This window comes from Anas acuta, chromosome 1 (genome assembly GCF_963932015.1).
Source record: "Anas acuta chromosome 1, bAnaAcu1.1, whole genome shotgun sequence".
Lineage (NCBI taxonomy): Eukaryota > Metazoa > Chordata > Aves > Anseriformes > Anatidae > Anas > Anas acuta.
Genome location: NC_088979.1, coordinates 72,053,844 through 72,076,904, shown reverse-complemented (window position 1 = coordinate 72,076,904; position 23,061 = coordinate 72,053,844). Strand labels below are relative to the sequence as shown.

General features: G+C 38.8%; 1 long non-coding RNA gene across 2 annotated transcripts; it reads left to right on the top strand.

The window, feature by feature from the left end:
* Positions 1–7,155: 7,155 nt before the first annotated feature.
* LOC137850157 (uncharacterized) lies at positions 7,156–12,189 on the top strand. Of its 2 annotated transcripts, none has more exons than XR_011092306.1 (3): positions 7,156–7,200; positions 11,217–11,269; positions 11,438–12,189. It is a non-coding gene; the product is annotated as an uncharacterized lncRNA (long non-coding RNA). The 2 variants fall into 2 exon arrangements; XR_011092307.1 differs by having other exon boundaries at positions 7,160–7,200; positions 11,217–11,315.
* Positions 12,190–23,061: the final 10,872 nt, after the last annotated feature.

Here is a 23,061-nt window from a genome sequence, read left to right as displayed (position 1 = left end):
GGAAAGAAGTAAAGCAATGAACAACTCATGGGTTGAGATAAGTATAATTTAATTAAAGGGAAATAATAATAATAATCATTAAAGAAAGATTATTATGAAATAAACAATTTAACTAGAGGGAAAAAAAATGAAAGGGGGAAAGAGAGGAGGAAAGGGAAAAAAAAAGGGGAGGAAAGCAAACAAATAAAACAAATGAAGGCTATGTGGAAGTGCAGAGGAAGGAAATTACTCTCTACTTCCCACAAATGAGTGATGATTGACCACGTCCTTGAAGCAGGGCCTCAACGCACGTAACCGGTGTTCGGGAGGAGGACCGACGTTTTCCCAACGAGAGCCCACCCCTCCCTTCTTCTTCCTGTTTCCACCTTTTATTTCTCAGTGTGACATCACATGGTATGGAATATCCCTTTGGTTGGTATAGTCAGCTGCCCTGGTGATGTTTCTCTTCTCACTTTTTGCCTACCCCCTAGGAGGGTTAGAGAGAGTCCAGACGTTGTGCCAGCACTGCTCAGCAGTAGACACAAAACTGGTGTGATACCAGTGCTGTTCCAACTACAAGTGCAGGGCACTGCACTATATGGGCTGCTGCAGGGAAAGTTAACATTCCAGCCAGACCCAGTACAGATTGTTGTTTTTTTGGTTGGTTAGTGGTTCTTTTTGTAGATTTTTTTCTTTCTTTTTGGGGGGTATGAGGAGTTTTTAGTGTCTTAGGGCTCTGTGGGCAGGAAAGAGAATTTGATGTTGTTGACTTTTTTTTTTTTTTTCCCAGATGTATCACTTTTTCTAATAAAATACTTTTTTTTTTCTTTTTCCCCTTCAAACCTGTCCTGTTTACATAATTTTATCTTATGAAATGACATTACTATTCACATTAAATTAATATCCCACAGCTGTATTTATTATGCCACTGCTTCTGTTCATACCTCTATTGGTACAATTAGTACTTTTTGCCAGTCCATTGCTCTAAGTTCACTGTTAGCTATACTTTTGCAGTCACCCTGCAGGTATGATTTCTGCACCTTCCTTCCCGTGCATTTTATCAGTAGTGATTTATATTTATCGATGTCATCAATGGAAATGTTGAAAAGAACCATGCCCAATACTAATTTCTACATAATACCATATGCAAGAAAATTCAGTAATAACTCACCTGTCTATTAGCCAGTTTGTGATCTACTTGTTGTATGATTCAATGCTTTCATTAGAGTGTCATATGGTATTAAGTCAAATACTTTATGAAATTTCAGCTCTATTTACCAAATCCGTAATCTTATCAAGGCTGACAGTAAAATCTGATTTGCTTGACAAGATTTATATTCCAGTAAATCATGTTGACTACCAATAATTATATTTTCACCATTTAATTCATTATGATTTAAATCCTGTATCAGTTTATCTCCAATATTGTCCAAGACTTATTCCAAGACTGTTTCAGACAACTCCCAGAGCTCTTGTATGGAATTGGTCCAGACTTGCTGGTTTAAATTCATATATAAGCTATGTCTTTACACTCAAAGTTTGCTAACAATGCTCAGTGAAAAAGAACACAAAGTAATTTTTTTGAAAAAAGCCGTGGAATAAGTTGTTCATTGCTGCTTCCAGAGGAGTTTTCTTCTAGGCACCAGCTGCTAAGTAATATAGACTACAATCAGATTTCAGGACTGCTGTAATTCAAAAGATGGTCAGAGAATTTGAGTCACATGAAGCATTTCATGACACAGTCATTTACTATTGTCCAAAAATTGTAGCTTTTGTAAATTACCTTTTCCTTGGGAACGAAGATGGGGGAGTCGTAGGTCACAATCAATATTCTTTGGAACATCTTGCATATATTAAGCTATTATTACCAATAGAATCCATCTTTTATAACGAATCATAATCATTTAAGTACAAGTCTAATTCATTCAGTAGAAAAAATAGTAAAAAAAAAAATCTGAATACAATTCCCTTTGAACCTGTCAGAACCATCTGTAACACTCTCAAAGTCTTGCCACAGATCTACATTGGCTTCCATGGGCAACAGCTGCTCCAATGAAATGCAATGTTGTTCTAACCCATTCTGTTACAACGAGTAAAGCTAAGGAAACATTTTTTTCCGTCAAGATCAGAAGGTGTCCTCTGAATAGGACACACCACGAATGATTCATCAGCAGAAAATCATGCACCCTAAACAGAAGAAGGATGACAGCAACTTTATGGTTTACCATGTATTTTATGTTTTCCTTTCTGTTGACCAGAAAAACAAGCTATAATTATAGATGTGTATAGATATGATATAGATATTCCAAGCCTCTACTCAAAAAGAAAATTTTCTCAATATTTTAATGATTCACCTAAGTCTCTAAACACCATTACAATTACAATTCAGATACTAAGCTTCAACACCATCCTCCTATTTTTCTATGAAGAACTTGCTCTGAGATCTTCTTCCATGGGTTTATGGAAGGCAGATCCTGCTTGACGAACCTGATCTCCTTCTATGACAAAGTGACGCGCTGGGTGGACGAGGGAAAGGCTGTGGATGTGGTCTACCTTGACTTCAGGAAGGCTTTTGACACCGTCTCCCACAGCATTCTCCTCAAGAAACTGGCTGCTCTTGACTTGGACTGGCGCACACTTCGTTGGGTTAGAAACTGGCTGGATAGCCAGGCCCAAAGAGTCGTGGTAAATGGAGTCAAATCCAGTTGGAGGCCAGCCACTAGTGGCGTTCCCCAGGGCTCAGTACTAGGGCCAGTCCTCTTTAACATCTTCATCAATGATCTGGATGAGGGCATTGAGTGTACCCTCAGTAAGTTTGCAGATGACACCAAGCTAGGTGCCTGTGTCGATCTGCTTGAGGGTAGGAAGGCTCTGCAGGAGGATCTGGATAGGCTGCACCGATGGGCTGAGGTCAACTGCATGAAATTCAGCAAGGTCACGTGCCGGGTCCTCCACCTGGGATACAATAACCCCAAGCAGAGCTACAGGCTGGGAGATGAGTGGTTGGAGAGCTGCCAGGCAGAGAAGGACCTGGGAGTGATGGTGGACAGTCGTCTGAATATGAGCCAGCAGTGTGCTCAGATGGCCAAGAAGGCCAACAGCATCCTGGCTTGCATAAGAAACAGTGTGGGCAGAAGGGCTAGGGAGGCGATTGTCCTCCTGTACTCGGCTCTGGTGACGCCGCACCTCGAGTACTGTGTTCAGTTTTGGGCCCCTCGCTACAAGAAGGACATCGAGGTGCTTGAGCAGGTCCAGAGAAGGGCGACGAAGCTGGTGAAGGGCCTGGAGAACAAGTCCTATGAGGAGCAGCTGAAGGAGCTGGGCTTGTTCAGCCTGGAGAAAAGGAGGCTCAGGGGTGACCTTATTGCTCTTTACAGATACCTTAAAGGAGGCTGTAGCGAGGTGGGGGTTGGTCTATTCTCCCATGTGCCTGGTGACAGGACGAGGGGGAATGGGCTTAAGTTGCACCAGGGGAGTTTTAGGTTAGATGTTAGGAAGAACTTCTTTACCGAAAGGGTTGTTAGACACTGGAACAGGCTGCCCAGGGAAGTGGTGGAGTCACCATCCCTGGAAGTCTTTAAAAGACGTTTAGATGTAGAGCTTAAGGATATGGTTTAGTGGGGACTGTTAGCGTTAGGTCAGAGGTTGGACTCAATGATCTTGAGGTCTCTTCCAACCTAGAAGTTCTGTGATTCTGTGAAAATCAAAAATATAAACTAAATAAAAACCCTTTCTAAGATTTATGAAGGCTGGAATAAGTAAGATACTGAAGGAAAGGACCACCCCAGAAAAACTGCAGACTAAAAAAAAAAAAAAAAAAGTTCATTTATGTCAACCAAGGAGAACCACAAGGCAAAATGCTCTAAAACATACAAGTGATCTTGGCCAGACCACTTGGACATGTATATCTTGGACATGTACAGCTAATAAGTGTATAGGTGTAAAAATATGGATGGACAAAATCTAAGTGAGAAGTACTGGGACTGGGAAAAATCATCTGACTTGAAGATTTTGTAAATAAATATTAGTATGCCCTGCTCTAAGATCTCAAACTGCATTTCTACATTAATTTCCTATATTAATTAAATTGATATGAAAAGCTTTGATTCAAAGCCAGGATAAGGTGATATTGACCAGGACAAGATAATTTAATTGTCTTGCCTGTCATGCATGAATTCAAGAAGAATTTGGACAACACTCTCAAAGATATTATTTGTTTTTTGGGTGGTCCTGTGTGAGGCCAGGAGCTGGACTTGATCATCCTTGTGGGTCCTTCCAGCTCTGGATGAACTAGCTATTTGGAAGATAAGGAGAATAGACAATTAGAAAGGATAGTAGCAACTCAGACATACACTTTACAATGAGATTGTCAGGACTAGGAGGAACAAGCACTTAGTTTCTCTTCTCCCACTAAAAAGACATCCAGGACAGCACCTGGATGATTACTTGTTCCATTTAGGTTAATCTGCAAATAACTATATTAATGTGCCATGTCAATCTGCTACATCTTGTAAAGTTTTGTTCTGTGTGATACGTGTTCATTAGTAATAATTTTAGTGTTATTGCTTCTATTTTTGATGGTCATCTTAATCCTATAAAATAACCCTTGTGACACTCTTTACATAGATTATGCTTTTAAATGTCAGGTTACTGACTTTTGCCTTCTGTCTAGAACTCCTTTCTCAAGTTCTTAATTACTTTGACCAGTCACTGTGCACACATTGAAATGTCTTTACGTTTGCACACATTGTTGATGCCTTTCAGTCAGTACATGCACCAATTATGCATCTCGGACACTATACTGAATATCTTCATAGAATGGCTCATGTCCAGGATTGCCCCAGCCCAGGTGCAGCACTTCGTTAGGTTCACATGGGCCTGATTCTCAAGCTTTTCCAGGTCCCTTTAGCTGGCATCCTTTCCTTCTATTATACTGACTATACCACTCAGCTTGGTGTCATCTGCAAACTTGCTGAGGGTAGACTCGATCCCACTGTCTATGTCTTTTATTAAGGTATTAAACAGTACCAGTCCCAATGATTCAACTGTTCTCATTGTGAATTATGCTTCATGTAACTGATGTGAGACCACAAATATCCTGTTGTGATTCATCTAGGATCAACTGTTTCAGTTACCCCAGCCCTCTATAACCTGATTGTAAGCAGTTAATCACATGTTCTTCTCAGCCCTAAGAAGCCCTGTAAGAAAATATCTTACATTAACTTTCTAATACAATTGGATCAGAGTTGCTGAGTTTCAGGGAAACAGTTTCTGTTTTCCCTGCATGTAAAACTAACACACCACTTTGAAAGTAAGCTTTAACTTCACAACAGCATTTGGCTTAAATGAGAAAGGAAAAAAAATAGTGCACTTGCAAGTATAATCTTTACACGTTCATAGTGTACCTTCATCAACTGAAGGTTAAACATGATATCGGTAATATCTAGCATACAGGAATAATAGAAGGACAACAACATCAAAAAAACAGGCTGTTTCTGACTCACAAAGTGGCAAATGGACTCCCAGATAAGCTAAAATTTGCACTGAAGCTCATTCTATTTCTATCTTTCTTTATTAAATACTTTACTATCTTCAGCTTTTCCTCTTCATCTTGTGGGATTTCCCTGTGTAAGACCATTCCTGCTCTTCTTAAACATGGGTACATGAATGTATAACTGTCAGAAGGTTCAGAACTGAAACTGACAAAACGAGGTTTTGCAGAAGTTGTATATTCAGAAAATTAATTATTCCTCTGTGAACTCAGAAGAGCTACATAGGAATATATGTAAGTTGCCAAGTTACTACCAGACGGACCAAAGCCCAGGACTGTAACAAAATTATTATAGTATATGTGGACTTAGAACTCTTCAGAAGAGCACTTCAGTGACATGGCACAGATATCAGTGCTTATACAGTCAAATATAGTCAAGCTCAGTGTGCATATTTTTGTGTATATAAATATGTATATATATACATAAAAGGAAGGAAGGGGGGAAATATTATCACTTGTGTTTTAAAGGGGAAATATTTTTTAATGTATCTGTAAATATTCAGGTTCTTAAGTTTTTTGTACTTTTGCTTAGATAGGTGAACACTGCATTTAGCAGCATTTTTGAATTTCTGCATAATTTATTTACTTATATTTGCAACCTGTCTCCTTTTCAAATTTTAATTTAAATACTACAGGCTGATATAGCTAGAACATATTTATATTCCATGGGAAAAAAAAAAATGTAAAAAGGCTGTCAGAATTATATAAGAATCTCAGAAGTTTTGATCTTTTATCTGTATTAAACAAGAAAAGCCTTGCAAGATTTAAACTGGAAATTTCATTTCCAAATGAGCCTCCAAATTCAGAAAGTTCATGTTTAAGTCTGCTAGCTTGGAACTGTAATCAGAAAAAAATAGATGCCGGTGATGTTTCTTATTTTTCCAGTTCCTGAGCATAAGCATTGCAGTGTGCTAGCTCGGAATGATTCCTTTTGTACATGGTTAATTAAAAATAAATAAATTATTAAACATTGTCATATAAAAGTGGTTATTTCTTCAAGGAGTTACATGTGTCAAAGTTTCACAAGAACCAAAGACAGCATAGCTCATCAGAAAGCATTATGCCTAAACTAGTGAACCTCATTTAGTATGCCAAACAGCAGATTAGCAGAAACCTAAAGGATTTTTCAGCCAGCACACTACATCCTTTCGTGAGCAGCAGTGCTGCCTGAAAGCACACTGGATCTTCTGAACTGCATGTGTTTACCTTTTTATTTTTCAGTTATTTTCAGTGGTTGCCACAGAAAATTTTGTGTTCCTTCAGGGGAAAAATAATTTATTACTTCTATCTTCTATCCTTTGCATTTCCTTATGCTACTCTGGTATTATAGGAGAATGTCCTGGTTTTGGCTAGGATAGAGTTAATTTTCCTCCTAGAAGCTAGTATGGTGCTGTGTTTGGGATTCAGTGATATCACACTGATGTTTTAATAGTTGCAGAGCAGTGCTTACACTAAGCCAAGGACTTTTCAGCTTCTCACACTGCCCTGCCAGCGGGCAGGCTGGGTATGCAGCAGGAGCTGAGTGGGGATAGACCCAGAACAGCTGAACCCAACTGGCCAAAGGGGTATTCAATACCATCTGACATCATGCTGAACAGTTAATATGGGGTGGCTAGCTGGGGTGGGGGGACCAACTGCTCAGTGACAGCCTGGGCATCAGTCAGCAGGTGGTAAGCAATTGCATTGTGCATCACTTGTTTTGTACACATTAGTAGTAGTAGTAGTAGTATCATTATTATTATTATTTCTCTTTCTTTTCTGTCCTAATAAACTGTCTTTATCTCAACCTGCAATCTTTCACTTTTTTTTTTCCCCAGTTGTCTCCCCAACCCACTGAGGGGAGTGAGGAGTGGTGGTGGGGGAGTGAACGGCTGTGTGGTGCTTAGCTGCCAGCTGGGTTAAACCACAACAGGGATACAGATGAACAGGAATGACAGTAGCTAGGTCTTTCTTAACCCAGCTGTATTTTGAGGTCAGAAGGCCAATAGGAACTGTGGCAAATGACCCTATTAGCTGAACTATAGTGATCTTCTGATGGTCAAAATATGAATCTGTTTATACAGAATGCTCGTATAGAAGTTGTATACAGCTCTTTATTCAGCTAGCTGAATCATATCTATACAGCTCTGAATATAACAGTTAAATAAAAATGTAGTCACTTCATGTTGAAGTGCACTCTCATGTATAATATGGCAATTATTAAAGAGCTCTGAGATGAAAGTCTGGAATTCAAAACCCATTTATCTACCTGAAATTAAGAGATATTAATACTGACCAAGTTTTGTTAAAATGCCTATGCATAAATTAAAACTTAGCTTTTGCATTAATGATTTAATCATAGTTATGTGGGGTTTTTTGTTTGTTTGTTTTATGTTTTGTTTTGTTTTGTTTTAATAATGCTGCTGTATTTTAGGTGTTTGAGGTTTCACTTTAAGTTGAAATGTTATATATCAATCTGAACAATGTTCTGTTCAAGCAAAGACTGAACAGTTTAAGAGTTCCATATCCTGCAGTAATCTCTCAGAAAAAGGCACTCAAACTCCTTTTAAAAGACACAGAAGTCAATAGACTCTTTAAAAAGTCAGTGAATTTTGGATCATGGCATACAAATAAAATTTTTATCAGCTTAGTCACAACAGCTCTTTTAATTGATTAAGAATTCTCCTTGATATTCTTTCATGTGAACTGTGACCAAGTTTATATTTTCCATTGTGTCTTTCATGTGTGAAGTAACTGAGACTGTCAGGCTGCAGTTTTTAAAGAGTCTAAAGGACACTTCTTTGTTCTGAGTGGTATTATGTATCTGTATCCTGCATCAAGCTTACTGTATTGCACAAAGTCTCAGGCATAGAAAATGTTTAGCTTTTTAGTTTTATATAGAATTTTCTGAGTTAGTCTAGCAAACTGCTTTCATAAAAGTCCGGTATTTTACTAATTTTCAAATTATGCTGCAGAGAAACTATATTATACTCTTTCTATCCTCATGCTCCTTGTCTTCATAAAAGTTGTTTTTTGTCAGAGGAATTAATTTATGTTACAGAAAATCTATAAAAAACTATACAAATATGTCTAATTTGCAAAGTCTTGAAAAACAGTATTTCCTGTGCTTGATAAAGGTTTTCCTAATCTCATTCATACATTTGAAAGGATTCATCTGCACTTTGCAGGTTTCACCTATGGCTTTTTTTTTGTTCTGATCTTAAAGATTTGGAATCCAGCATCAGACAAAGCAACTAAAAGTAATGTTACTACCATGTTTTCACAACAGGCATCATTCTGTGGAGGGACTCCACGTGGAGCAGGGGCAGAGAGTGACCGTGAAGGAGAGGTGGAGATGAAGCGTTAGGGACTGACCACAGCCCCCATTCTCCATTCCCCTGCACTGCTTGGGGGTAGGAGGTAGAAGAGGGTGGATGGAGGGGAAGGTGTTTTAAATTTATTTCCTTTCTTTCTCACTTCTTTAGCTTGTTAGTAATAGGTAATAAATCTTACTATCTCCCTACTCTGAGTCTGTTTTGCCCATCACAATAACTGCTGAGCAATCTCCCCGTCCTTATCTCAACCCTTGAGCCCTTTGCACTGTATTTCCCAACCCCCTTTCCTCTTTCAGGAGGGGGAATGAGAGAGCAGCCATGGTGGAATTCAGCTGCCCACCCACGTAAAACCACCACACTGAGACAGGTTTTTACAATTTTCTTGAGGAAATATCATAAAGACAGATAAGCAATTAGGAGACACTGAATGAAAATAGATGAAAACTAGGGTAATTTGAAAGAGAATAGAGTTAGACATAATGAAGAACAAAGAGCAAAGATGGCAGGAGAACTGGCAATAACAGAAGACAGGATTTAGCAGAAGACTTGTGAAAAACTAAAGAAATGCTGATAGATTGAAGAGGAATATAGAGATTAGTTTAAAACTAGAAGGCAGTGAGAAAAAATACATATCTGGAATTGATATCACATGGAACACCAGGAGAGAGAAAATGGATTTCTCTAGGAATAAGACTAGGAAAATGGGAATTACATCAGAAGTGGAGACTGGGTTAGGAATGATGAGTCAGTTTGGGGAAATTAGGACAGGTAGGACAAAGAACCAAGGACCAGGATAAAAAGTGCAAGGAACAGAAAGCAAGATTGATCATATGACAATAGTGATGTTGGAAGTTATAATGGTATTTGATGACATTCTTAGCAGATACTGAAGTCACAGCCACACAAAGTGGAAGGAAAAAATGGAATCATCTATGGAGCAAAAACTACATGGAAATTTCCAACAAGTGTATCATGTGATGATATGACACGATGAGTCCAGAACTGAATTAAATTAATTGATAGAGTTTCTCTCTGACATTATATAGGTTTGAATTAGATATTTCATAGGTTTGAAGACTGAAGTGACTACATTGACTAGATGATTGATATCATTTGCTTGAACATTGTTGCCTAGTGGCATCTGCAGCACGATATTGCATCCACAGTGGGCTGGTAGAAACAGAACCTCTGTGAGACCTGCTCTCACTCTGAAACAGCAGTTGAAGACCAGCAAAGATATGCTAGAGCCTGTTAAATGGAACCTGTCATCAATGTTTTATTTTGTACTCTATTGGACACCCAGTTTTACTAAGGCAAGAAATTAATGTGCAAAGTTAATTAAAATTAATTTATATTTTGGAAAAAAAAAAAAAAGAACTGTATACTGCTCTATCATTTTATAATAAAAACTAATTCTGTTGAGTAATTAGTTGTACTAGTTGTGGGCACTAAAGGAAAATGTGTTAAGCAAAGGGTTAATTTTATACAGTTAACAGGTTTTAATGGTCATCAGTAACTTATACCTGAGTAACTTACACATGGAGTGATTAGGAAGAACCAGGAATGTGAACATCTGCTCATTAGTGAGCACTGTTCTTTCTGGGCCATGAATAAGGTGTGTAAATGTGATTATGCAATTAAGATAGGGATGCAATAAAGAGACCTAAATGCAGACTGCACAGACAACTTGCTTTCTGGCATTTATTATTTCTGAGTTTCTTGTGTTTTATAATTTTGTGAAAAGTAATGGGTTCTGATTTTTTCCTTAATTATTTTACATAATTGTATGTATATTAAGCTTCCTTCAGTGACTACAATAAGAAAAGTAACAAGAATTCATCTTCAACCAAAATGGAATAGAGAACAGCACTATGTGAAATTCATCTAATAAAGGTGGCTACTTGTATAACAAAGAAATATACTGTACTCCTCTATCACAATATATTGAGCTTGGGTTAGCCATTCCTTACCAAATCAGCAGAAGAATCTTGCTTATTTAGTTTTATTTTCAATTGATAAAATATACTTATGGGCTTTAAGCACTATTACAAATAAATACATAATTGAGAAAAAAAAAAAAAAAGGCAAAGAAGATTCAAAAGGTAGCTCTCTGCCAAAAATAAGAAAGGAACAAGGAACAGTGAAGACGTACTTCATCTAAAAAGATGCTTCAAGACCATCGAGCAGAGAGATGCACATTGACTGCTAAAATACGCAAACTTAAGAAAGAGAAGTGCTGTAGCTATATCCTATCAAATGTGGCATAACAATGCTGGTTTAACCAAGCAAACAATCAAAGGCTCTCATTTGAAAATGTGCAGATACTTCAAAAGTTAGATTATTAAAGATATCATACATTTATTTTTTTTCAGTTGACTTTGATCAGGATCTGGCTAACAATTTTTGCAGTTGTATGAAGGCTAAGGTGAGCAAGTAAAGAATGTGCTTAAAGTTTTCAAGTGGTAATAATGGTAAGTGAACATGGGTTTACAGAATTGTTTTTGAGGCTCAGGAGTTCACAAAGATGAAAAAGTCAATAAAATATGAAACAGAGTTAATTTACATAAAGAATTTCTCATCCTTTTTATTCCAGGCTTGACTTTGGTTGAACTTACATCTGGCTGTAAAAGAACACAGGAAACAAAATGTGTCATCAGTTTCCCGCTGCTTGTTAGCATCGTGATTAAATGTTGGCATCATGGCATCATCATTTGCAGAAGCTAGATTTTAAATGAGCGTAGCAGGTCAAACATTCTTCTCAGGGAAAGACAAGGTTCATTTGGGTACAATAAAATTATATTTGTTCTAATACAAGAAAAAAAGTCATACATCTTCAGTCAAAATTACAGTGTGCTTAGAGGAGGTCATCTGGGGAGCGGTGACTGAACAGAGCATGATGGATAATTCCTCACACACAAGCATGAGCATGAAAGAGTAGTGAAAAATTGAGATTACCTACTTTGAGTTTCTGATGATACTGCCAACACAATGGAAAATCTGAGTCTTTGTCTTATTTTAACACTCTTATAAAATTGTGTTCACCTGGGGAGAACTCTAAAAAGACAGAAGAAACTACTGTTGGAGAGTACTCATGAAGAAAAATCCCAGTAATTTTCCCATTTAATAAGTTCAAAGTATTTATTTTCTCACCATATTTGCTGTTAAACTCATCTCTCTAAACATTCATAAATATATAAATATCTTTCTAAGTGCTTTTAAAAATTCATACTATGAGCTATGATACTTTATTCTTTATTAAAAGAATCAAAATCTTATAATTCAGGCAGGTGCCAGGATCAAAACAACAATGATAAGATCACCTGTTGGAAATAAGATGAGAAGCAAGCAGGAGACAATGTCAGTTCAGGAATCTGTCCTTGTCTTTTTCAACAATTAATGTATTTTTTTGAGACAACTTTTTTTTTTTTTTTTTTTTGGGGGGGGGTGGGAGGGAGCTGTTTGTTTGCTTGCTTGTTTGTTTTCAGACAAGCTAAGTTCTTTCCATTTAGGCTATTTATTTATTTTAAGCCAGTCCCTTACTCTGTGGTAGGCTTAGAGGAAACATAGGAAAAAAGTTGAACATTGGAATGCACATGACAAAAATCTCAAACTTTAAAAAGTTACAAAAGCTTTAGTAACCAGAAAACGCAATTTCCATTATATATTACTCTTCCTATCAGACTATTGCACTTAGTTTTGCGGGTCACATTACATGTGACAAAGCAAAAGATCTTAGCATGCTATAACACTTCAAATAGTTTTTGTTTTTAGCTCTGCAATACTTCCATCATGTGGACTATCAGAGATAGTCTTCCCCCAGAGGAATCACAGAATTGTCTAGGTTGGAAGAGACCTCAAGATCATCGAGTCCAACCTCTGACCTAACACTAACAAGTCCTCCACAAGTTCAACATCTAAACATCTTTTAAAGACCTCCAGGGATGGTGACTCCACCACCTCACTGGACAGCCCATTCCAATGCCTAACAACCCTTTCGGTAAAGAAGTTCTTCCTAATACCCAACATAAAACTCCCCTGGTGCAACTTTAGCCCACTCCCCCTCATCCTGTGGACGTGGGAGAATAGACCAACCCCCACCTCGCTACAGCCTCCTTTAAGGTACCTATAGAGAGTGATAACATCACCCCTGAGCCTCATTTTCTCCAAGCTGAACAATCCCAGCTCCCTCGGCCACTCCTTGTAAGACTTGTTCTCCAGACCCCTCACCAGCTTCATTGCCCTTCTCTGAACTCACTCGAGCACCTCGATGTCCTTCTTGTAGCAAGGAGCCCAAAACTGAACACAGTACTCGAGGTGCAGCCTCACCAGAGCCGAGTACAGGGGGACAATCACTTCCCTAGCCCTGCTGGCCACACTACAAGCCAGGATGCTGTTGGCCTTCTTGGCGACCTGAGCACACTGCTGGCTCATATTCAGCCAACTATACACCAATACTCCCAGGTCCTTCTCTGTCAGGCAGCTTTCCAACCACTCATCTCCCAGCCTGTAGCTCTGCTTGGGGTTGTTGCACCCCAGGTGCAGGACCTGGCACTTGGCCTTGTTGAACTTAATACAGTTAAATGAAGAACATGATTAATGTCTCCCAATCCTGCCCATCTATTTTCTTCGTGAGATTTTTATTTATTTTTTTTCAGGGTAAGTTTCCTTCCTCGTATGGATCCAATCTTTTGAGATGGCATAGAAGAGGAATCAAGGATCAGGTTGTAGGCAAGAAGGGGTGGAAAAAATGACAGTGAGGCTGGCCACAGATAGAGATCAAGCTGGATTAAATAGAAACATAGAATGATAGAAACACAGAAACATAGAAACATAGAATGGTTTTGGTTTGAAGGGATCTTAAAGACTATATAATTCCAAGCGTTCTGCCATGGGCAGGGACCTGTTCTACTAAATGAGGTTAGTCAAATCCCCATCCAACCGGGACTTGAACCCTTCCAGGGATGGGGAATCCACAGCTTCTCTGGGCAAGCTATTTCATTACCTCTCCATCCTCAGAGTAAAGAATTTCTTCCTCATATCTTATCTAAATCTATCATCTTTTAGTTTGAAACCATTACTTCTTGTCTTATAACTACACTCCCTGACAAAGAGTCCCCTCCCCAACTTTCTTGTCATCCCCCTTTAGGTACTAGCAGACTGCTATATGGTCTGCCCCAAATCCTATTCCATACTGAACAACCCCAATGCTCTCAGACTGTCTTCATAGGAGAGGTGCTCCAGCCCTCTGATCATCTTTGTGGCCCTCCTCTGGACTTGTTATAATAGGTTCATATCCTTCTTGTGCTGGGGGCTCCAGAGCTACTCCAGGTGGGATCTCAGAAGAGCAGAACAGACAGGGAGGATCACTTCTCTTCAGTTGCTGGACACTTTTGATAGCCTAGAATATAGTTGGTTTTCTGGGCTGCAAGCACACATTGACAGCTCATGTTGAGCTTCTCATTAACCAACACCCTCAGGTCCTTCTCCTCAGGGCTGCTCTCAATCCATTCTCCAAACAGCCTGTGTTTTTGCTTGGCATTGCCCCAGCTCAGGTGCAGAACCTTGCACTTGGCATTGTTGAACCTCATGAGTTCCTGTCAAAGTCCCTCTGAATGGGATCCCTTCACTCTAGTGTGTCAACTGCACTACACAGCTTCATGTCATCAGCAAAATTGCTAAGGGTGCCCTTGATCCCACTGTCTATGTCACTAATAAAGATATTAAACAGTGTCAGTCCCAGTACTGGCCCCTGAGTTGTTACTGATTTCCACTTGGACACTGAGCCATTCACCACAACACTCTGAGTGTGATGATCCTGGTAATTCCTTACCCACTGAGTAGTCCATCCATCAAATCCACATCTCTCCTATTTAGAAACGATGATACCATGGGGGACAGTGTAAAATGTTTTGCACAAGTTCAGGTAGATGATGCCAATTGCTCTTCCTCTATCTACTAATGCCAAGTAACCACAAAATCTGCAAATTGGTTTAAGGATTAACCTGGGGCTGCCCAGAAACACCATGATAAAGTAAATACATCTACTTGCAGTATAACTATTAAATCAGTTTTATGTTAGAAATTGCACAGCAGGAGATGAGCTCTCTCCTGGGAAAGTATTCTGGTATTGAACTTTGAATGAGGTTCCCAGATGCAGCTGCAATGAGACCTTCCCATTCCTCCAACTCAGTAGTTGAATCTTGTGAACAGCTAGCCTCAAGAGTCAAGCCATCTCTTAATATTTCTTAACATTTTGAAAACTAAGAGAATTTCAGTCTTCAGACTTTTTTATTTCTACTATGTTTATAAGGTTATATACTCCTGTATTACTCTTGTATTACTTTCAGGTAGCTACATCATTATGGATATTTCTTAGTATTCATTGACCAGTATTTTCAGTAAAATTATTTTAAAGTCAATTCTCTGGAACACTTTGATTGCTCTGGATTGAGACCTTGGCTTCTTTTTGTACTCAGCTCATACTTTGGGGTCTACATGGGTTTCTTATTTTAATGCACCTCTATGCATTATATAAAGACTTAAGCCTTTAATGCTATAAATGTAATCAAAGGGTGCATTCCCATAAGAACATCATTAGGAATTAAATCATCTGTTATTTTTCTTCTTATGGTGATCAACGCATTAACTCTAAATTTCAGTCCCCATTTTTACAAGAACTGTTGTGAAGATAAAATCAGTTCTCTAAAAACCACTGACAAGGAAGAGTCAAAAATTAACCTTTCTGCCCAATTCCTTCTTTGCATGAATACACTGGAGATGGGTCTGTACACTTCCAAAAAAAGAATTCCTTGCTTGCACAATTTCAGATGACTTGAATGGTAAAATTTATCTATTGCTTTCTTCTCTCCAGTAACTTTAATTTGCAAAAGAGTGGACCTTGTCTGTAGTTTGGTTACAACCCATTGCATTTGTGACACAGACTATGTACAGGATTTGCATAGGCTAATTGCATTCCCAGATCTCCGCCCTCCCAGGTATTCTCTCTCTGAAATTTGTCAAAATAAGTTTTTACTTTAGTTTCGGATTTCTGTAATTTAGTAGCTACAAATGCACCTGATTCAGAAATTTACATAGTATTTACATAATGCTTTACCTCCCTTATCTGAGAGCACTAGTATTCCACAGGCTCTGGCACCTGTATACTTCAACCTATTGTTACCTTAAAGGGAGTTTCTGGAAGTAGCTGTGGAGTTTTGAAAAACTGTGAGAACTAAGGGGCTATTACTATAATCCCAATTATTCCTTTGTCATCTGGTAACCTCCTCAGTATTTTTTTATTCATCTATTTCATTTTTTCTACTATGCCTGGTGGCTGAGTTCATACAAAATGTATCTTATTTGTTGTCGTTGTCTCTGAACTCTTAACATCTTTGAATATTCTCAGAACAGCTGTCAGATTCAATATTAGCTGGGACTACCTAGAGAGCAAAAAGGTTATTCCACCATGGCTGCAGATGTTGCTAGCGCAGCAGTCCACTGGAAAAGAAATGTTTCAACCTTACTTTAGAGTACTGGGAAGGGAATATACAATTACAAGTCAAAATTAATTTCCTTGATGATTTTCTACCAGTAGACCCACAAATAAATTTGAAAGCATTCCATCATTTCATATTTCTGAGAACCTGAGGGAACTTTAAATTCAATGGTTTACTTGGAGAAACAACCAAGCATGCCTTTACACATATCCTATTCAAGTCAGAAGCCCAAGATAGAAAGCTTTTGATAAGTCTTTGTTTTCCTAAACGTTCTCCAGTGAAGGCATCATCAGCATAATACTGCGTTTCCTTTCTAAAATGAGTTGATATTATCCATACAGGAATCTCACTTCCTTCATACAACAGTAACTCACAATATATTTGCATTTTACCTAAAGAAACTCTTTACCAAGTCCTTTTCCTTGGTTATCATTTTCAAATATAAAAGAAAAAGTTTTTTTGTTTGTTTGTTTTTGTTTTTGTTTTTTCTCAGTCTTTGAGTAAAGCACTTCATTTTTGTCTGATTCCTTCATGAGATCTTTGAACAATACAGACTCTTCTTATGCTACTATTTTATATATATATATATATACATAAAAAATTGTTTTACCAGTTGATATGTCATCTATTTTAAGAAGGCTAAAGTGAAATGAGTTTTTAACTTTTTCACTTTGTGATGATTTCTTAATTTAATAAGGTTACAAATACACTGCAATGAAGTAACAAATTTATAGATGTGACTCACCAGAAGTGTTCTCATGAGCACCCTGTGTTGACAAGAATACTGTGAGAGAATTGCATTTCCAAGCACAGCCTGAAAAAAAAGTAGGCATTCAACTGCTATGAGCACATACAAGTGCAGGTGATGGAAAGCAATTCAATAGTGATCTGAGTGAGAGACAGCTGAGTAACGCATGCCTCAAGTGCTTCCAGATGTGTGGATGAAATTGTGTGGCTGTCAAATCCAATATATCTTTTCTTGATTGCCATAACTAGAACCATTACAAAACCTTAGCTTGCAGGCACATCTGTATGTGAGAGCAGTGATTTGAAGTACCGGTTCACTAAAACTTTTGTTCTCTCATCTAGCCTTTGGGAGTGCTGCAGAATTTGTGAAGGTGCTGTGTCAATTGGCACTACAGTAAAAGCTTCTTGCTAGAGTTAATGAACAGTACACCAGACAGGAGTTTGACTCTTCTCCATACTTCCTTTGGTAGCAAAAAACTGCATGGCTGTGTGGGTATTATGTTGTACAGTCTGACTTGGACCAGTCAGAAATGCAAAATGTTTGATGATTATTTGTGTTTCTTCCAAACAGAATATTTACTTGCAGTGGTCAACAAGCATAGAGACTTAACTTTAAGTCTCTGAATTTTCATGGCAGTCTTATGCTGCATCTGATGCTGAAATCATTTAGAGTACTTGTGTGCCTCCCATTCCCTAGCCATTTAATCTGCTTTTCCTGTAATCAGTTCAACTGAGACAGAGCTATTGGGAATTAATACTTGATAATACCTATTAGCATCCAAAAAGAGTGTGCTGGCTGTTGAATGAAAGGTTTTTCATCATGTTTTCTCATGCAGGATTGTTGTTTTGGCTGCCTTTACAAGGTGCGACACCTAAAAATACCCCTTCATTATCAGCTGCACTTTTGACATATTATACTTGAGGTCTAATTCTTTTATGGAACCTGATAGTTTTTAGTTTCTTTAAGTATTCTTTGATGGTTAAGTTTCATGAATTTTGGCAATTTTGTTTGTGTTTGTTTAATTTCACAATGAAAGTGGAAGAAACGTTCTGTGATCCCCTGGGTAAACACGTAAAACAAGCACTCAGTACCCACAGAAGCAGATGTACAGTTTTACAAGCACCTTTGTACAGTGGAGTGCGAAAGAAAGGTTGTTGCCTGTGTGTAGGAGTGAAAGCTACTCAAAAGTGAGATCTAAAGATGTATTCAGATGCTGGCTAGTAGGTATGACTTGGTTCAATTTTCTGTAACCATCAGTAAGACACTACAAAATGTCTGCTTTTCCTATTAGCTAGACAGTAAAATTAGTGACTGATAAACATTCTCAATTTTTTGGTTAGAAGTTGCCAAATTGGGAAGGGTGACAGAGGCAAGGTTGGTACGGCTCCATGCCCCAGGTCCTGCTAGCCGCAAGGCTGGGCACAGGTTGCCAGCAGGCACAGGCACACACACAGTGCAAAGCATGTATGTACATACATGGCTAGCTGCACAGAGCAGCACCAGCAGGAGCACCCACTGCCTCATCCTGAACATGCACACATACATGGGTCTCCACAGTCATTGGATTCAACCTCCCAGTGCTGTGCAGCTCCTGACACCTGGTCCCAAGCTCTCCACCTCCCCACTAGCAGCTCTGGCCTGTGCTCGGCCTGGACTTTAACACACCCACACCCTGCACTCGCTACAGATTACAGTCTTTCTGGCCCCAGCCCCTGGCCTCATAGCAGAACCACATTTGGCCCTGACAAGCATGTGCACAGGGAGCCCTGGCCTAGGAAAATTGTCAGAAATTTAGTTTAGTGATGAGGCAGGAGAGGCTGGTGCAGGAATGGCTGGGTACGATGCACCACGCCACTAGTCACTTTCATTTCTTTTTCCTTATATTTTCCCACTCTTGGTCCTATCCAGACCTCCCTGATCTCTCCTTTTTCTGCCTCCAGTACTTACCTTAAGCACTCATAAAGATCCTGGCCTGAGCCCCAGGATGTCCCTCTTCTTTACAAACACCACTGCTAGTACACAGTAGTACCATAACTCTGCATGATTCCTGCCTGCCCCGATACATTTTCCCTTATGCCTCCTCTTTTTGTACTCCTCTCTTTTGGTGGTTGGTTGGATTTCCAGCATGTAGACTGAATTTGAGCTTGGTGACCCAAACCACGTTTCTTCTACGTCTGAGTTTTTTTTCTGTGTGTTTTTGGAGCTGTTGTTGAGGAGGAGGCATAAATTCAAAAAGACACTGGAAAGGAAAATCCAAAGCTGCACTTGTGGAGATGTTGGTGATGGATTGATATTGTTCTCTAGGAGACTACTGGTGCTTAGGGAATATAAGCTTCTGTGGAAGATTGCAAAGCTTACTTTGCTGACAGTATCACTATGCACAATTATTCACTGGATCTCTCTTACTATCTGTGGTAATGTTTCTGTCTTGTCCAGAATATTTGAGCAACTGTTAGGATTAAAGAGCTAGGAGAGTAGTAAACTTCCTTTCACATGTTGATAGTACTTCTGAAGCAAGGGCTCTCAATTTCTGATCCTTATGGGGAAAAGAACCATATATTTTATTGTGCCACTGCCTCTTCAGTGTGAACAAGTCAGTCAAGTACTTAATCAAGACACTCAGGAACTCAGGAACTTCCTTTCATCTTTTGTTAAGAGAGTTGTTAACAAATAGATTAATATACCCAGCATTTTCAGAAGTACCATTACTCAAAACTCCACATCTACTGCCATGGCCAATGGCTCATAGCTAGGCACTACATTTTTTTCTATGTTTTTTTTTTTTGTTTTGTTTTGTCTTTGTTTTTTTTTACAGTGGGCTTTTAAAATTCCTCATGAAAACCAGTAGGGTGAGAACTCGGTAAACACTGATGAACTGTCAAATGAAGCAATTTAATCAAAGCATCAGTGTCAACAATAACATGAAAATGCAGACAAAGTTTTAACAAGTACCTCTTGTTCAGCTATTAGATCATTTTTCTTCACAGCCTCTGTACTTTAGTTTGAATATAAAAAATCTCGTTACCAGTCATAATTGCAACTGGAGGCTTAAGAATTTTGTTAAAGAGGAGTGAAGCTGATGAGTAGGAGGACTCATTCTCTGTAATCAGAGAAATTATTCTTTGATGAGGAAGGAAAACTCTTTATGATTAAAGGAATGAGGAAAAGAAATGATGCTAAGACTACAGATGTGATATCAGCTAGAAAATTCTAGTGCCATCTGAGAAGAGTGCCTAGATTGCTAATAGCATCTTAACAAGCTGTATTAGTGGTATGAGCATCATGTAAGGATCATGCTATAGCAGAAACTGTTAGTGAATAACAGTCACTTTAGATGTGCTGAGCGTCTCAAAATAGTAGTGTTTGCAGCAGAATACAGTGCCTCTTACTTCTGAGTTTTATGTCTTTACTAACATTTGATGAGTAACTGCAGGGGAAAAGTATCCCAATGGTTGGTAAAGCATGACCATTACCTCAGTTTGCCAGTTCTGTATTAAAGACTGTAGATCAGATTATTCCTCTATGGATGAACCTTGGTATCTATCAAGTTTTGGAGTGAAATAAAGACCTGTTTCTATGAGGCAGTCTCAGGCAACATGCTGCAGTATGCAGAGTGACATAGCATTTTGTAACTTTCACGTGTGCCAGGTAAATCATGTAATAACAAAGAAATTTTATCAACTAATTCATTTGGTGAAAATAAAATCATTTAAGTGCAAGTCTGAAATACATTGTTCTTTGTCATGACTTTGGTTGGATGATAGTTAATTTTCTTTGCAGAGGCTTGTATGATGCTGTGTTTTGGATTTTTTATTAAAATAGCATCATGCTATATACACCAATGTATTTGGTTCTTGCAGAGAACCAAGGCCAAGGACGTTTCAGCTTCTCATGCTGCCCTGCCAGCGAGGATGCTGGGGGTGCACAAGCACCTGGGAGGGACACAGCCAGGACAGCTGACTAAATTGGCCTTGGGGATGTCCCATACCATATGGCATCGTGCTCAGCAATAAGAGCTGCGGTATAAAAAGAGAAAGGAAGGAGATGTTTGGAGTGAGGGTGTTTGCCTTCCCAAGAAACCATTACGCGTGATGAGCCCTGTTCTCCTGAAAGTGGCTGAACATCTACCTGTTGATGGGAAGTAGCAAATGAATTTTTGTTTTGCTTTGCTTGCACACACAGCTTTTGCTTTAACTAGTATACCATCTTTGTCTTAACTCCAGGTGCTCACACTTTTACCTTTCTGATTCTCTCCATCTGACCTAAGGAGAGTGGGTGGTACTCAGCTGTCTGCTGGGGATAAGCAACAGTTCTTGTCCTATACTCCAGAGAACCGTTTCTGGTTACTATGAACTTGTTGGTATTGGTAATGCAGTTTGTGTTTCAAAGTAATGCAGCCAATTAACAACAGTTGCTTTCCAAAGCTTATGCTTTCAACAGGATTTGTGCTCTAATATAGTACTTCAGATATCAGGCAAATATATTTCCTTGTATCTCAATGGCTTAAAGCCTTAATTGCTGTTATTGGTATGACAATCAACAAAGTGACAGATGCTTCCACTGCAGATTTCACAAGTAGCAAAGAAATAGCAAATGAAGGTTATAGTCTGAGATGACACAGTAGAGATAGTTACAGGAGATCACAAGGAAAACAGTTTGGGTGTACAAGAACTGAGCTCCACTACAAACATGAAAGTCCGTCTCAGAAATGATGTGAAAGTAAAAACTAATTTCATCAGCTAGCATAAGGAAAAACAACCACCACCAAAACAAAACGAAACAAAAACAAGCAGACAAACAAACAAACAAAAAAAAAAAACAGCCCTCAAATCTCAGTGAGTAATGTAACAAGAAAAACAAGTCACTAATAGCTGACATTCTGTTCAAGAAGAAACTGTTTCAATCTTTTGACTGAAAAGCAAACACGGTTGGTCATGTGATGCAACTGTTAAATATTTAATAAAAACTCACAAATATAATATAGAATATAGTTCTCCAGATCCCTCACCAGCTTCATTGCCCTTCTCTGGACTCACTCGAGCACCTCGATGTCCTTCTTGTAGCGAGGGGCCCAAAACTGAACATAGTACTCGAGGTGCGGCCTCACCAGAGCCAAGTACAGGGGGACAATCACCTCCCTAGCCCTGCTGGCCACACTGTTTCTTATGCAAGCCAGGATGCTGTTGGCCTTTTTGGCCACCTGAGCACAAGTTTGTATACTAGTTTGTATCTTTTGGTAAAAAAAAAAAAGTCTTTTATTCTATTCTGATTTTATTGTCAACACTATTCTACATATATGTATTTGAATAAAACTGAACAAATTCTAAATTATAATTCCCTATTAAAGATTACTTCTCTGAAGGACAGGTTTCAAGCTCAAAATAGCTATGTGTCAGAAATGAGATGAAAGCTGGCAAGATGCAGTGTCACCTTGGGAATCAATCCAAAAAGTTATTCTGTAGCACCCTTTTATCTTACAGTAGCCAATTCATATGCTCATTAATTATAACTATACATGATGCATATACCTGACTGACAGGCTGGGGAGCATAGCTACTGAGAAGAGCTTGGGGTTCCTAGTGGACTGTAGGCTGAACATGAGTCAGCTGTGTGCTGTGGCAGAAAAGATCTTCTACATATATCCTGGGATGTATTAGGAGTACAGTACTCTATACATGTATATTGCCTACAGTTTTGGACCCCCAGCACAGGAAAGTCATGGAAGGATCCTGGAGGGATCTCAGTGAAGACCCCCCAAGAGTGGCACTTGTTCTGTGATGTACAGCTGTAGAAGCTGGTCTGGGTCAACCTGGATACAGGATAGTTGGGGGCACCCCACAGCTCCCCTGTGACTACAAGAGATTTTTAAAGGAGATACAGCCAAGCTCCTCAAAGCCATTCACAAAACGGTGCATATACATGTATATGTCCTTATCCATGTACCTGAAAAGATACCATCATATGGACATCCGT